The sequence below is a fragment of the Augochlora pura genome, chromosome 10 (assembly GCF_028453695.1).
Source record: "Augochlora pura isolate Apur16 chromosome 10, APUR_v2.2.1, whole genome shotgun sequence".
Classification (NCBI taxonomy): Eukaryota; Metazoa; Arthropoda; class Insecta; order Hymenoptera; family Halictidae; genus Augochlora; species Augochlora pura.
In genome coordinates, this window is record NC_135781.1 from 34,814,200 (window position 1) to 34,827,639 (window position 13,440).

Below are 13,440 nucleotides of genomic sequence, written 5' to 3' on the forward strand. Positions count from 1 at the left end.
TCGGCTCTCGGCTCTCGACTCGTGGCTCCCGACTCTTGGCTCTTTCTCTCGTCATCTCCAAAGTCTCTTGCTCGAACGCATTTGCATACCATTGTACAGTCGGAGAACCGCGTTCGACCGAATCTTTTTTTCTCTCTGCCTCCTCCCCCTCCCCCCGGTTCCGTATCTCCTGTTCAATTGGATGTACGAAATTAGAAAAAATGTTGCCGAAGGTACCGCAACAGTCAATGTTCTCGGAAGCTCGTTTGCGATAAAGCCGCGGCGATCGAGCATCGCGATCGAACGCAAAGTAAAGGGATAACCGAGAATCGAAAGCCGCTGCCTGCTGAAAATTAACGAAGCCAATTTCATTGCACGAGTAAAACAGCGACCAAGTAATTGTCGCTTCGATTCGCGCGGAACGAGCTGTAAAAAGTAAGCGAGGGAATTTCTACGTTCGAAAGAAAGACAGTGGCGAAAAGCTTCTCCGGAGAGGAAGAGAGACGCGAAGGCGGCGGGAAAGAGGGATAGAGGGAGAGAGAGAGAGAGAGAGAGAGAGAAGGAACGAAATGCGGAGAAAGAGAGACGGATAGAAAGACAGGAAGAAAGTCGATGTTTCCTTTCTCGATAGCGAGAATTGAAACCGGTCGCCCGTCGCATTTCCAAGTTTTTGCTCCCAACTCCCAGGCGTTCCCCGTGACCAACGGTTCATCGACGGCGGCTCTAAACAGGTCATCACCATTTGTCTTCTCTTCATGGTCTAAAAGTTTGCTCGAAACTCGCAAAGAGATCCACCATTGTGTCAAATAGGAACTGGGATCGCGAACATCCGGACTTTACGTTACACTCGATAATTCTCGAACGTATCAAAATCAGAATTGGACAATATTTATCCGAATTGTTTCGGATAATCTCCGTGGGATGCGCGCCCTGACTCGTTAGGTATACGAATGCTCTGCAGAAATCTCCGCTTTCACAAATAAACGATATATTCGGGCAGACGGATCGCTCGCAGCAACAGCGGCAACATTCTAAGAAAGAATAAAGCTTAATTAATGGAAACAATGCTCGATAGACACCAGCCTAATTTCGTCTCGCCCGTAGGTTTGCGCACGCAAACTTTTCCAAAGAGAAAATTCGGTATAATTTATACATTTTTAACGCTCTTATTACCAAAGAAATATTTTGCGCAATGGAAGATACGACTTGTCATGAACATCACGCACCGCCGTTCTACCACCGTGACTCGTTCATCGAACATTCGACTTTTACAAGAACTGTTTGTCGTTATCGTTCTGCAAAACGGTCTACGGTCAAAGTAGGAACCCGCGCGAGCACCCGCGTATTATCTTATCCGGATGGTGCATCGAATCGCAAAAGGTTACTGGGTTTCGCGTTACGCAACCCTGCAGTCACACCTTACACCAGGGACTTAAACCACTCGTTGTTCGAGCAAATTCCGAATCTGCCCGAAATTTGAGTTCAACCTTCGACAAAATCGAATTGGACACATTCTTCGCGGCTCGCGGCTCGCGGCTCGCGGCCCGAGGTTCGAGGTTCGAGGTTCGCGGCTCGCGCAGAACGTCCGGAGAAGATGACTGATCGATTCACAAGTCAGGATTACATTACAGAACGAAGAGCGGTGTGTTATTACGCGTGCTCTTGTATAATGTAACATCGCAGAGTAATTATTTCCGAGCGAACAGCAATTTCCTACGTGGATGATAAACGAAAATAAAAATGCGCGTGTGAAACGCTCGAAAATCGTTCGACTAAATCCGCTCGTCTTTCAAATTCAGCGCGCGTTTTTAGCCCGTTGCCTGGTCATATTTTATATCGAGTTGGTCAGAGCTCGTTAATTAGCTCGGGCTTTGGTCACGCCGCAACGAAACGAAATGTATCGCGCGCGCGGGAAAAGTTTGCAAACTTTCATTTACTCTTCATGAAATGCGAAGAAGAAATTAGCAGTTTCTGCAAGTGGTACGGTACGCGCATAACGATCTTCTATGCTCGTAACGCGAGCAACCTGTTTCGTCTTCAACGTTTTAGCTGGCGGTGAGGCCAGTGTAAAGAAATCTTTTTTTCATCGGCGTTTTACCACACGGTCGCTAATTTCATTTGCTTTTGCGAACAGTCGGTATTGGGAATGTTTCTATCCGTTGACCGTTAACGCGAATGCATTCGTTTTGGCAGATTTTCGTGTTTCCTGCGCGTGTTTGGACTCTCGAAACGCGGGAAAGAGCATGTACTCTCGCCAGAATTCGAATCTTCTTCCCACTGGGTTTACTTTCTACGAAAACAATCAGAGGAAATTTTACCGCGATGCTTTCACGATTGTTCCCTGTTCTCATCGTTCTGGATTTGAAATGCTATCGAGTTACCGCGCCGACGTCGCCGTCGCCGTCGCCGTCGCCGTCGACGTAGCGTCGAGCGAGACCGACTTCTCGTCCCTCGGCAAGGTAACGAACGGCAAAGGTTTTAGCGTCGCGCGCATTTCCGTGTAAAGTCAATTATCGTATACGCTGCTATCTCCTTCTGCTGCTCTATTCGAGGCATTCTTGCGGAAAACCTCGGTCTCGCGGTGTCTGCAAAAATCTGTCAATATTAAACTCGTATGCACGCGTGCACGGATCAGACAGCTTCATCGGCAGCGTAAACGCGAGCAAGCCGCCAATAATTGTGTCGAACTGTTTGCTCGACTGGATTCGAATGGTAGCATTTAAAGAGCTCCTAGACCGCGCCGCGGAGGATGTTCTTCTATTTATCGGCCGCAGCGTCTAACGTTTCGTAAGTCTATCTCTCGTGATTTTTCGCTACAGCCGTATTTCCCCGAGTCTCCTGTTTCTGCGGTCGAGTACAAGAAGATACAGCAAGGAACGAGAATGATGCAACCGGTAAGATGATTGCTCATCTTGACTTTTAGCTTGTCCATCCGATTCGATGCGATTCGGAAAAGGACGAGACGACCCGCATCGAAACATTGCGACGAAGGAAATCTGTTGGCGCAGTCGATCCACGGAGAGGTAAGAGAGGTAAGAGAGGTGTGTAGCAACGTTGCAAGTTTCCTCTACCCCGGTCAGTTTCGACCGCGTAGACTAACGCGCGTTTCGGACCTTTCGCAGTTACGAAGTACAATTTCTACGATAAACAAGAATCCGTGCTTGCAGCGCGGCAATTGGTCGTTTCCCGACGAGTCAAGCAAATTTTGTCGAGCAACAACAGCTGACAACAGACAATTTACGGTCAACTTACTCGTTCGCGGTACGTCGTTGACATTTTTCTTATAACGCAACGACACGTATTTATATTGTACCATTATGTCGAAACAATGGTAGACGGCGCGGCGGTTTATTCGATAATAAACTGCAGCATTTAAAATGGTCATTCGAAAACAAGCGACTCGCTGATCTCTGATTATGTAAACTTGATTCGAATGATTTGGAAACACTGCTTATGTAACAAACTACCGGTAAACGGAGCCTGAAACGCCGACGCAACAAACGTTTAATTTGACAAAGAAATAATATACCTGGACCAACGAGTTAACCAAATGCAACGCTTTCCCTTCGCTCTCCGGCGCTCCTTTCGAGCGATGAAACGTTCCGATCCAATAAATAGGAAAAAATTCTTAGGAAGAGCTCCTTCGACCACACGGACATCGTCTCCGCGATTTCTATTCACCTTTGACCAACTATACTAAATCGTCGCGTATTCGAATCATCGCGCGAGAAGACGACAACCAAAATTGAAAAGACAATCCGGTAGGCTCCGTATCGTAACCCGGAATCGTGTACACCGTGTAGGCCTCGCCGAGAATTTATTCCTATCACGAATACCAACGACGGAGGTCGAGACGCTCGAAGCCAGAAAACTCAGGATGCTTGCTTAAACTGAACGTACTGGATTATGTACTTTGGGGATTGAGTAAAAGACGACTCTGGCTCGGAATACGGCTTGGATAGGTTCGGATGGAAGTCGATTCGCGCGTATTCCATTGTTATGCCGCAGAACGGAACAAATCGCGCGAATCGAACTGCTCCGAATGCGCCATGGGAAACAGCTGTCGAACGAGACCCTAACTGTTCCTCGACCCTTGACAAATCTTGAATACAAATCGAATGAAAATGTTTGTTCTCGTTCTCTCTCTCTCTCTCTCTCTCTCTCTCTCTCTCTCTCTCTCTCTCTCTCTCTCTCTCTCTCTCTCTCTCTCTCTCTCTCTCGTGTCAGCGAACAAAACAATGGTGCCGGAGTCCAGAAACGACGACGATCCCAAGGATCAGCGTCGAATCAAGTTGTGAAAACTTTTTCTGTTCAAACTTGAACGTTCATCGTTAATTCTAATCTGATTTTCACACTGCAACCAAGTTCTGTTTATGCGTCGTAATTTCTTTGAATACATACGATATACATATTATATACGATATACATATATAGTTGCTCCAACGCTTACGAAACAGTAAACAGAGTTTCATTGCAACCGGCGACTACTGCCTCCTGATTAGACAAAGCTCTACGCGAAACAGTATCGTCGTATTATAATTGTTTGAAATGTTTCGATACCGGGAAATGTTCCGGTTGTTGGATGGCTTACGATTGTCCGCGTGATTTTCTATACCGGGCAAAACATTCTACGGTATATTCTTTGATCCATGAAATTGCTTCAAAGTCGTGGTACCGTATCACGCACGAAATACCAGAACATACCAGTGGTACAACTGGCCGCGTTTCTCCGCGTCAAAGGAATGTATACAAAATGACCGATATAATAAAACAACCGATGATTATTATCATTGTTATTATTATCGCCACAGCACTGTCGCGTTTAACAACGATACATGGTATATAAATCACTGTTAAACCAGAGTCGAGTATTTAATGATAGATCGCCGTCGACATTTAACATCGATTATTCATGGCGAGGTGACGGAAGAGCTTTTTCGACGGTTCTCCAACGTACGAGCGATTTAACCCTCCGATGACCGACAAGGTCCCTGGGGACCTATGACGTTTTCAACGATGCGGCATTTTAATACGGTTCGTCCGAACAGCCGCAGCTTTCATGACTTTTATAAATGGGATGTCTGAAAGCGATTACAATCGTCATCGATACGATTCCGTGAAATTTTTCATCATTACCGTCGGGTTAAAGTCATTTATGGCGTCGATGCCCGACAAGGTCCGCAGGGACCTTGTGGGTAATTCCATGTAATTTTTTCTTGTCTTTTAGTCGTGGAGGTATTTTCGTGTAATTTGTTCGTGTTTTATGGTTTGGACGATTGTCGAGGAAGTGGTGCACTTCGAAAAAATAAGTGATTGTAAACGGATACACACGTGTACGATCGGCACAGCGCGGCGGTGATGCGCTCATTTGCCTCTGTATAAAGCAGCAATGAGTAAAAATCGTTTTCACGCCATCAACAGAACTATTCGATTTGATAATAGTAATACTCGCGCAGCAAGGCTACGTGAAAGTAAGACGGCTGCTATAGATGACATATGGACAATGATGATGGCTAATTTGGAAAAAGCGTATATACCACATGAATCGATGACTGTTGACGAACAATTGTTCCTGCAAAATATGGTATAAAAGTGTGGTGGCTCTGCGATTCCCAATCATATTACCCATTGAAGGGTATGATTTATGGCGGAAAGCAGCCTGGTGAAGAGCGTGAAGTGAATCAAGGACGACGAGTTGTCTTGAATTTGGTGCAGCGGTATGAGAAAAGCGGACGTACCATTTATGCTGATAATTTTTTTTCAACCTTGGAATTGGCATTGTATTTGAAGTCAAAAAGTTGGCTTATGTTGGCACCGTAGGCAGCAACAAAAAATGCGTGCCACCTGCTTTTGTAAAACACAGATCACGAGAAATATACAGCACACTGTTCGGATTCTATCAAGGAGATGTTTCACTGTGCTCCTACGTTCCAAAAAAGAACAAGGCTGTTTTGTTGTTGTCAACTCAGCACTATACAACCAGAGTTCAGGATATCAACCCGAAAAAAAAACCAGAAGCTATTCTCGACTACAACGCCAGTAAATGCGGTGTCGACACAATGGACCAAATGTTGGGTACATATTCGTGTAAACGTGCAACAAAACGATGGCCACTAGCCATGTTTTACAACATCGTTGACATTGCTGCACTCGCATCATTCATTATCCATGATGAATTGATCACCACTTCGCAGTCAGACAAACGACTGTATCTTTTTCTTTATTATCGGAACAGGTACCACCACCGAATACAGATACCGCACCACCATTGGCACTACGTCGTAATCGACCATCTTGTCGTTTGTGTCGTTGAGTCGAATAAGCAACGCAAGACTGCTTATATCTGCTTTCTTTGCCGAAATCCTGTATGTGTTGAGCATTCCACTGTTTTAAAAAAATGCAATACTTGTAGCGCTACAGACGCAGGAGCCACCGAAGCAACACCAATAAATTAAATATAATATTGTTATTATTTTATTCTTATCTGCCCAAATATATATCCATACACATTTTGCAACATAGGAACAAACATAGGAACACAAAAGATTGAAATAGCACTATTACGGTTAACAATAAAAACTATTATATGTATCTCACGCCATATTAATAGAGAAGGTCCCTGGGGACCTTGTCGGGCTTTGACCGTTGAAAAAGTTGTCGGTCATCGGAGGGTTAAAGGTCAACGGTCCACTCGGAGCCGTTTACGTAAGTCAATTAAGAAACGCGTGCAAATCGACGGTAAAACCGGATCGAATTTTAAAAGGCTTCGACAGGATTTCTCGGGCCGGCAAACGCAAAGTAAAATCCACGTTCCATAAAATAGTTCCCCCTGTTCGTCCGAACTTTGGCCATCTGGAAAGGGTCGTTTTCCTCCAATTAGGTTGTCTCTTCGGCTCGAACGAAAATTGCATCTCCATGAATCGACGCGAAACCGGCGTGTCGTTAGATAAATCGAAACGTTATTATTCGGACTGGAACGGAACTGCTTCGAAGACGACGGCTATTTTAAAGATGACGAACGATAAAGGAAGTTTCTAAGGCGAGAGACATCGGATCGCGCGGCGTGCACGGTCGCGCAGGGTGTACCGACCTGTTTGCGTTCGCGACTGCGAGATTGCAATAGCAGGGACAAAGCGGAAACGCGGCAGCAGGACGGAGTCGCGAACTTACCACGGCTGCCATCCGATCCATTCACAATTCACAAACGTATCCAGAATGTCATGGCACAACGACGGAACAATCGCGCACTGGCGAACCGAGAAATCACCCTACCACGACACCGAACAACACCACTGGGACAGCCGTTTGCACACTTGCTCTTCAACTCGATTTGGACGTGTTCGCGCGTGCGTCTCACTTTCGCGGCTCGGTGCCGATTTTCACAGGTGTGCCTTCCTCCGCGTTCGCGTTCGCGTTCGCGTTCGCGTTCGCGGGCGCGGGCGCGGACACGGATTCACGCGGCCACCGCGCCTAGTGGAAGCGGATCGGTCGAAACGGCTCAAAATGGGTCGAAATCGGATGGCTCGAGGCAATCGAAATCGAACGAGTATCGCGCGACGGGGCGGGAGGGTGGGTGGGTGTTAGGGAGGGAGGGAGGAGGGAAAGCCGAGCTCGAGACAGCGAAGAAAAACCGAATCGAACCGAACGCGGCGAACGTCGCCGGCCAAGTGAGAGGCTAGCGGCACTACCGACCAGGCGACGTGACGTCAGAGTGCCTCCTCTCTTTTTGCCATTCCACAGCGAGCGCCGCGAGAAAGGTGCCTATACAACTTGGTATCCCCTTCTCTTATGTCCTTGTTTGCGAGGAGCACCGAAGAGACCTTAAAGGATACCTCTGTGCTGCTAGCGAATATTTTCATCGAAATTCCTTGCCGAATCTACCTTTACAGTTGCTCGAGGCTCTTACGACCACCTATCTGCGGAGCCCGAGACACGCGAAATGTGAAACGCGAAATGCGAAACGCGAGACGCGAGACGCGAAACGCGAAATGCGAAATGCGAAATGCGAAATGCGAAATGGCGCTATGCAAGGAACAATCGGGGTAACGGCGCGCCAACAGGAACCAGACGGGTCCGCACTCGATCTTTTTCCCATCGACCACGACCGAGATTCGAATTGGCTCGCTCAAATGGACCGTGGACGAAACCGAGTGTACATATTTCGAAAGGTACTAAACAACGCTCCGGCCAAAGATCCGAGTATAAGCGTAACGAGCCGAACAAGCCGATAAAAAGACCTCCAGATTACTTTGATAAACCCATATTGTATCGTAGAAAAATGTAAATTGGCCGAGATGCAGTTGCATTTCTGTATCGTTTTCAACTGTAAACGGCCGTTCGATTATCTCGGTATTAGGTAATAACGATCCTGCGAGAGATATCTTCTGGCGCTACGAAGAACACGGCCTGGATCCGGAGCGATCCGATTTTTCGAGAAAAGGTCCGGCCATGTCACCCGTTATATAAAACCATACGCGTTCTTCGAGCACGGCACAAAGCGAAGAGCGAGCACTTTCACGCGGAGACCGCGTTAGTAAATATCATGGCCATATTTTCTATCCGTTTGTCCTTATCCTGCACATCGTTCGCCAAAGTACACGCCTATCCTCCGTCTTCTTCGCGATAATCGAGCGCGTGGGTCATTACGCGCTCTCGTCGCTCCCTTTGTTCGCTTGTTTTCGTTATTTCGCTGATTCCCGCGCGAGACCGGAGAAAACGCAGTCTCCGATTTTCTATCCTAATCCTTTTCATTCCTCCAACCACGTTCTCGTCATTGTCTCGCCGCCGTTTTACCGGTTCGTTTGTCGCGGTCGATCGCGCGAATGTCAAGTACAGTTGCCTTTACAATGATTCCATAATAATTCCAAAACGGGAGTTACGGTGAAATAATCGAGCTTCCAATTTCATTTTTAACTTTAACCACTCTACGCCCCACCAATCGTCGTCGCGCGAACGCGCCGAAGAAAACTTCAAGCTCGATCGTTTTTTATCGGTAGGTCGGCAAAACTTTTCTGAATTTTTCAGTGTTCGTAAAAGCGTAACGTTCCTCGAATTGTACAGCTTCGCTGTAGTCCCGATTGCCCCAACCACGAAACTATCGCAAACTGCGGAAGCAAGCCGGGTTTACGATCGTGGCTTTTTCTTCGACTTTATTGCAAGGCATCCGAGTCTCGGTCAGTGGACTTGAGTCATTGGAAGAAGAGGAGGAAGCCTGTCAAGGAGAACGAGAAAATTCTCCCTGCACATCCTCGATCGAACTTTTTATTTTCAAGCTACCAGTATACACCGTACACCCTCTGGAGTCGCCTATCGAATGCATTCACAGGACTCCTATCCTTTTCTCGGCTCTTTCTTTCTCGGCAGTATGTCATCCACGGGCGGACACGAATATACATACTACGACTTGTATACCTCCGCGAGTTCGACAGAAATTTTTAGAGTCGAATCACCGATGTCCCCTGTGCCTCGTCCCTCGACCATCGTCCATCGCCCCTCGTCCATCGCCCCTCGTCCTCTCGTCGCGACATCTCCAAATGCGGCAATGGCCATGTAACAGCATCGGAACGATGTGGGCGTGTGACACCGAATTTTAATTCTCCGCTAACCCAATATCCATATTTACATTCACGGTAAATTCATCGTCGACCATCTCTAATACGGCCCCTTTAACGGGTATGTATGTACACCGATCGCGAATAGCTACTACGGTTACCGTCGAGGCGGATCGACGAGGTGGACGACGAGAAACAAAAGTTTCCAAACAGAAAAATTACATCTGCGAGAAGAATGCCAGCTGTCCCTTTGAACTGCCTGTTGCAGCCGTTTGCGAGCTACACGCTCGAGCACCTGTCGATTTTTCACTCGGTGTGTTCAATGTTCGGTGTGTAGGCAACGGTGCAAACACGATCGAAAGACGAGCACCTGTGGAAACAGTAGAGCGCCGATAAAAACAGAGAGGAATAGGTTGAGCACGAACACATAGAAAAGTCGCCGTAGTAGACTGACACGGCCGTAGTCCATGATCTTGAGCGGCATTATTAAGTCGTGGGAGTCCTTCGCATAATTAACGCCGCGAAAGAATGCGAAAGAATGAACGGTGAAAGAGAAGACTTCGAACCCAAGAAAAATGGAGTTGCTCGCGGGAAAAGGATGGAGCCGCTCGTGACAACAAAGAGGGAGAAAGAGACGGAACGCGGCGCGAAGAAAAAAAGGACGAGGAAAAAGAATACAAATATGGGATACGGCTACGGAATACGAGCGACATCATTCATGATTTCTCCATAATAATTAGCGTTTTCACTGATCTTGACTCTATAGCTTCAAATTCCTTCCTCGAGCAACGCGCGTTCACTCTTCCTTTGCAAAGCGTACGTTACACCTGTGCTTGGCAAACATACGAAACGTTATTAAGGACAGGCTCGGTTTGTAATCTGTTTGTTCATCGTGTACATAATGCAATTGGTCTACGAATAATTTATTCGTCCAACTTCGGTCGAACAACGCGTCCACAATTTAACATGGAAAATTATTTGCACAGCAACGCGTCGTAAATATTGTAATATAGAAAATTGAAAGTGTAAAACTCATTCGTCCGATATGCTATTCACGCTTCCGCATCGAATGCCGTATGAACAATGGCCGCGGCGTGGAATAGCTTGTGAAGCTTCAATGAATAACTATGAATGAAATTCAATGTACTTTCGAGTACAAAGCTCCGCAGATATGTGCGCGTACACCTATTATCGAAAGGATCTTAGCCCCGCGCGAATTTAATTAAAATGAAAATGTGTTGCGTAGCACTTTCTCTCGTTGAAGAAAGAAACGAGGGAATATGTACGTGTAAACGAAGCGAAAATACTTTCAACATTTAGCAGCTTCTTCGTTCTGTAAACGCTATTTTCGATTACGCGCAACCATCTGATCACGTTTCTCGATGAAAATTAAAAAAAAATTAAATAAAAATTCTTTCGCATTTAAAAACTAATTGATTCGAATGCAAATTAAAGTAATGTATTCGCAATAACAGTATGTGTACACATTGTTTCTACGAAACCACGAAACTATACAACGTAGATGTATGAAATATATGTAAAATGTATTCCACGCGTCGATTAATTCGAGAGACTGGATGCGTGTAAAAGCGTTTTCCGTAACTGTGATCTATATCACGATTGTAGGACGGAGGTGGGTGCAACGGATAACGGAATGCCTCAAATACCACCCACGACCGAGATCACTAACATTTCTCATATGGCCGTTATCCAAGGGTAATTTTCGCAACGTGGGAATCCGCGACCTTTCGTTTCTACATTCACGATTAATGCTAACCGAGTAGCGGGAAGAGTCGCATTCGGTTCGGCGCAGCGAGCCGATTGTTCGCTAAAAATTATATGTACTATATTTTCTCTGAAATAATTTCAGTGGCGAACAAGAAAGTGATATAACAAATAACAATCGATGAGCTTGAGTTCTAAACCGATACATCAGAGTACTAAGTGACTACCTTATGTCTAACTTTATAGTAAAAATTCACAATTTTCAATGTCTTTATTACCTTTTACTATTTTTAGTCAAATTTATTTTTCAGTTAAAGTCTATCAAGATGTCGCGATATACCGGTCATCTTTCGTGAAAATCATTTCGATCGTGTCGATCAAAGATTAATACCTGCGTGATATCTGATTTCAATTTATTCTACTATCCACGGTTCATACGATACCTGTAGCGATCGGAAGTGCAGTTCGCTAACAACCTTCTTAGCGAATTGCTCGAGCCCTTCGAGAAAGGTTCGTTCTCCTAAGGCCTAAGGTTATTATCCGACCGCGTGAATGGCGTGATCAACGTTGTCTCACAGTCGCCAACCCGGAACTATCTACATATATCTTCTATACAATGAGCTTTTTACTTTTTTTTATTTGTTGCTCGTCAAGGCGTCGTCAGAGCTCCGTTCAAATTGATTGTCGACTCGCTCGACGAGGAACACCGCGAAACAAGTGAAATTGTAACGCGTTCAACGTTCCAAATAGAAAGTGCCGTCTGGTATGTACGAGAGCTTCGTTATTGCTCCACCTTCCTCGACGAACGCGATACACGTCTGTGGCACATCAAATCAGTGTAAACAAACCTATTGTTGCAATCATTTACCAATATATCCAACAGTTACGCTACAATTCTACGACGTGTCAATTTTAAAATGAAAATAGCTTCCTTCAACCAAACAAATTCTTACTGTCCCCTAATTTCAATATTTACCATGTCCCCGAGATTTATTCGAATAACACGATAACGGATAAGCTTCGCACCTCTTCTAGTCAATCGGTTTGTATCGGTTTACTAGTATCTAGAAATGTACCGAGCAATTATTATAGTTACACAATGGATACTATCCTGAATATGCATTATAGTTGACATTGATCGGCTGCCACTGAAAATTCAAGATTAAGTTAAAGATATAGGGTGAAATGGCGTTAACTCTCTTTGCGTAAAAGTTGCGCTTCAAAATACAACACGTAGCATGATGAAAGTATACGAATTATAAAAGACAACATTCCTTGACGGAAGTTACTTGAAGTGGTGGCGATATCCGTGGCACAGCAACCAAACTTCTAGCCAATTTACCAACTGCAGCTAACTTGAGGATTACTCTGATATATCCTCTACACTTATGGCACTAACACAATACTGACACAATTTAACAGATGGCACTATCAGTCACCTCCAAACTCAACAATTCTCAAGGTTATTTCCCAAAACAGCTAGGATATAACTATATATCTATAATCGATGTAATTATTAAATTTTAACGGCATAAAAAATTTGCAAAACAAGTATAAGAAAGTGACAAACACAAATGATTAATAATAAATATGTAAAGAATATGTGACAAAAGACATCATAATCGTTTTAATAATGTTTTATTGAAGAGAAGTGCATTACATGAATCTGTCCTCATATATAACTGGAGACCAATACACTCCACTCTTCTTGTTACTATATGTATACCAATAAAGAAATATACGATGATAGCAACTAGTACTAAACATGACATATTTCCGAAAGAAAAAAGAAATACAATGACACTATCAGTACTATCAATTTTATAAGTCATTCCAGATGGAGACATTGCACACATCAATCATATTGAGTGTATAAATCATTCCGAGCTCATTAACTGGAAACCAGATATCTGTCCTCTAAATAATTATTATCCTCATCCTGTTTGCGAGAAAAGTTAATATTCCAATTAATGAACACGAATTGATCATCCATTAACGACGCCAAATTTTTACTACCGCCACGAAGGCGAAGTACCAAATGCAACGTAGACTCCTTCTGAATATTATAATCTGAGAGAGTCCGCCCATCCTCCAATTGCTTGCCAGCAAAGATCAATCGCTGCTGATCTGGGGGGATCCCTTCCTTATCTTGAATCTTAGCTTTTACATTTTCTATTGTGTCTGA

General features: G+C 44.9%; 1 protein-coding gene across 3 annotated transcripts in view; it reads right to left on the bottom strand.

Annotated features, from left to right (window-relative positions):
* The window catches only part of Rhogef64c (Rho guanine nucleotide exchange factor at 64C), a 23,411-nt gene extending 15,880 nt beyond the window's left edge, over positions 1-7,531 (bottom strand). For 2 of the 3 annotated variants that reach the window (XM_078192199.1, XM_078192197.1), the window contains exon 1: positions 7,150-7,531. The gene's annotated coding sequence lies outside the window, so the exon portion shown is untranslated. Of the gene's footprint in view, positions 1-1,152; positions 1,544-7,149 lie in introns of those variants that run through there. The other variant, XM_078192198.1, reaches the window with a different exon arrangement.
* Between the last annotated feature and the right edge of the window lie 5,909 nt (positions 7,532-13,440).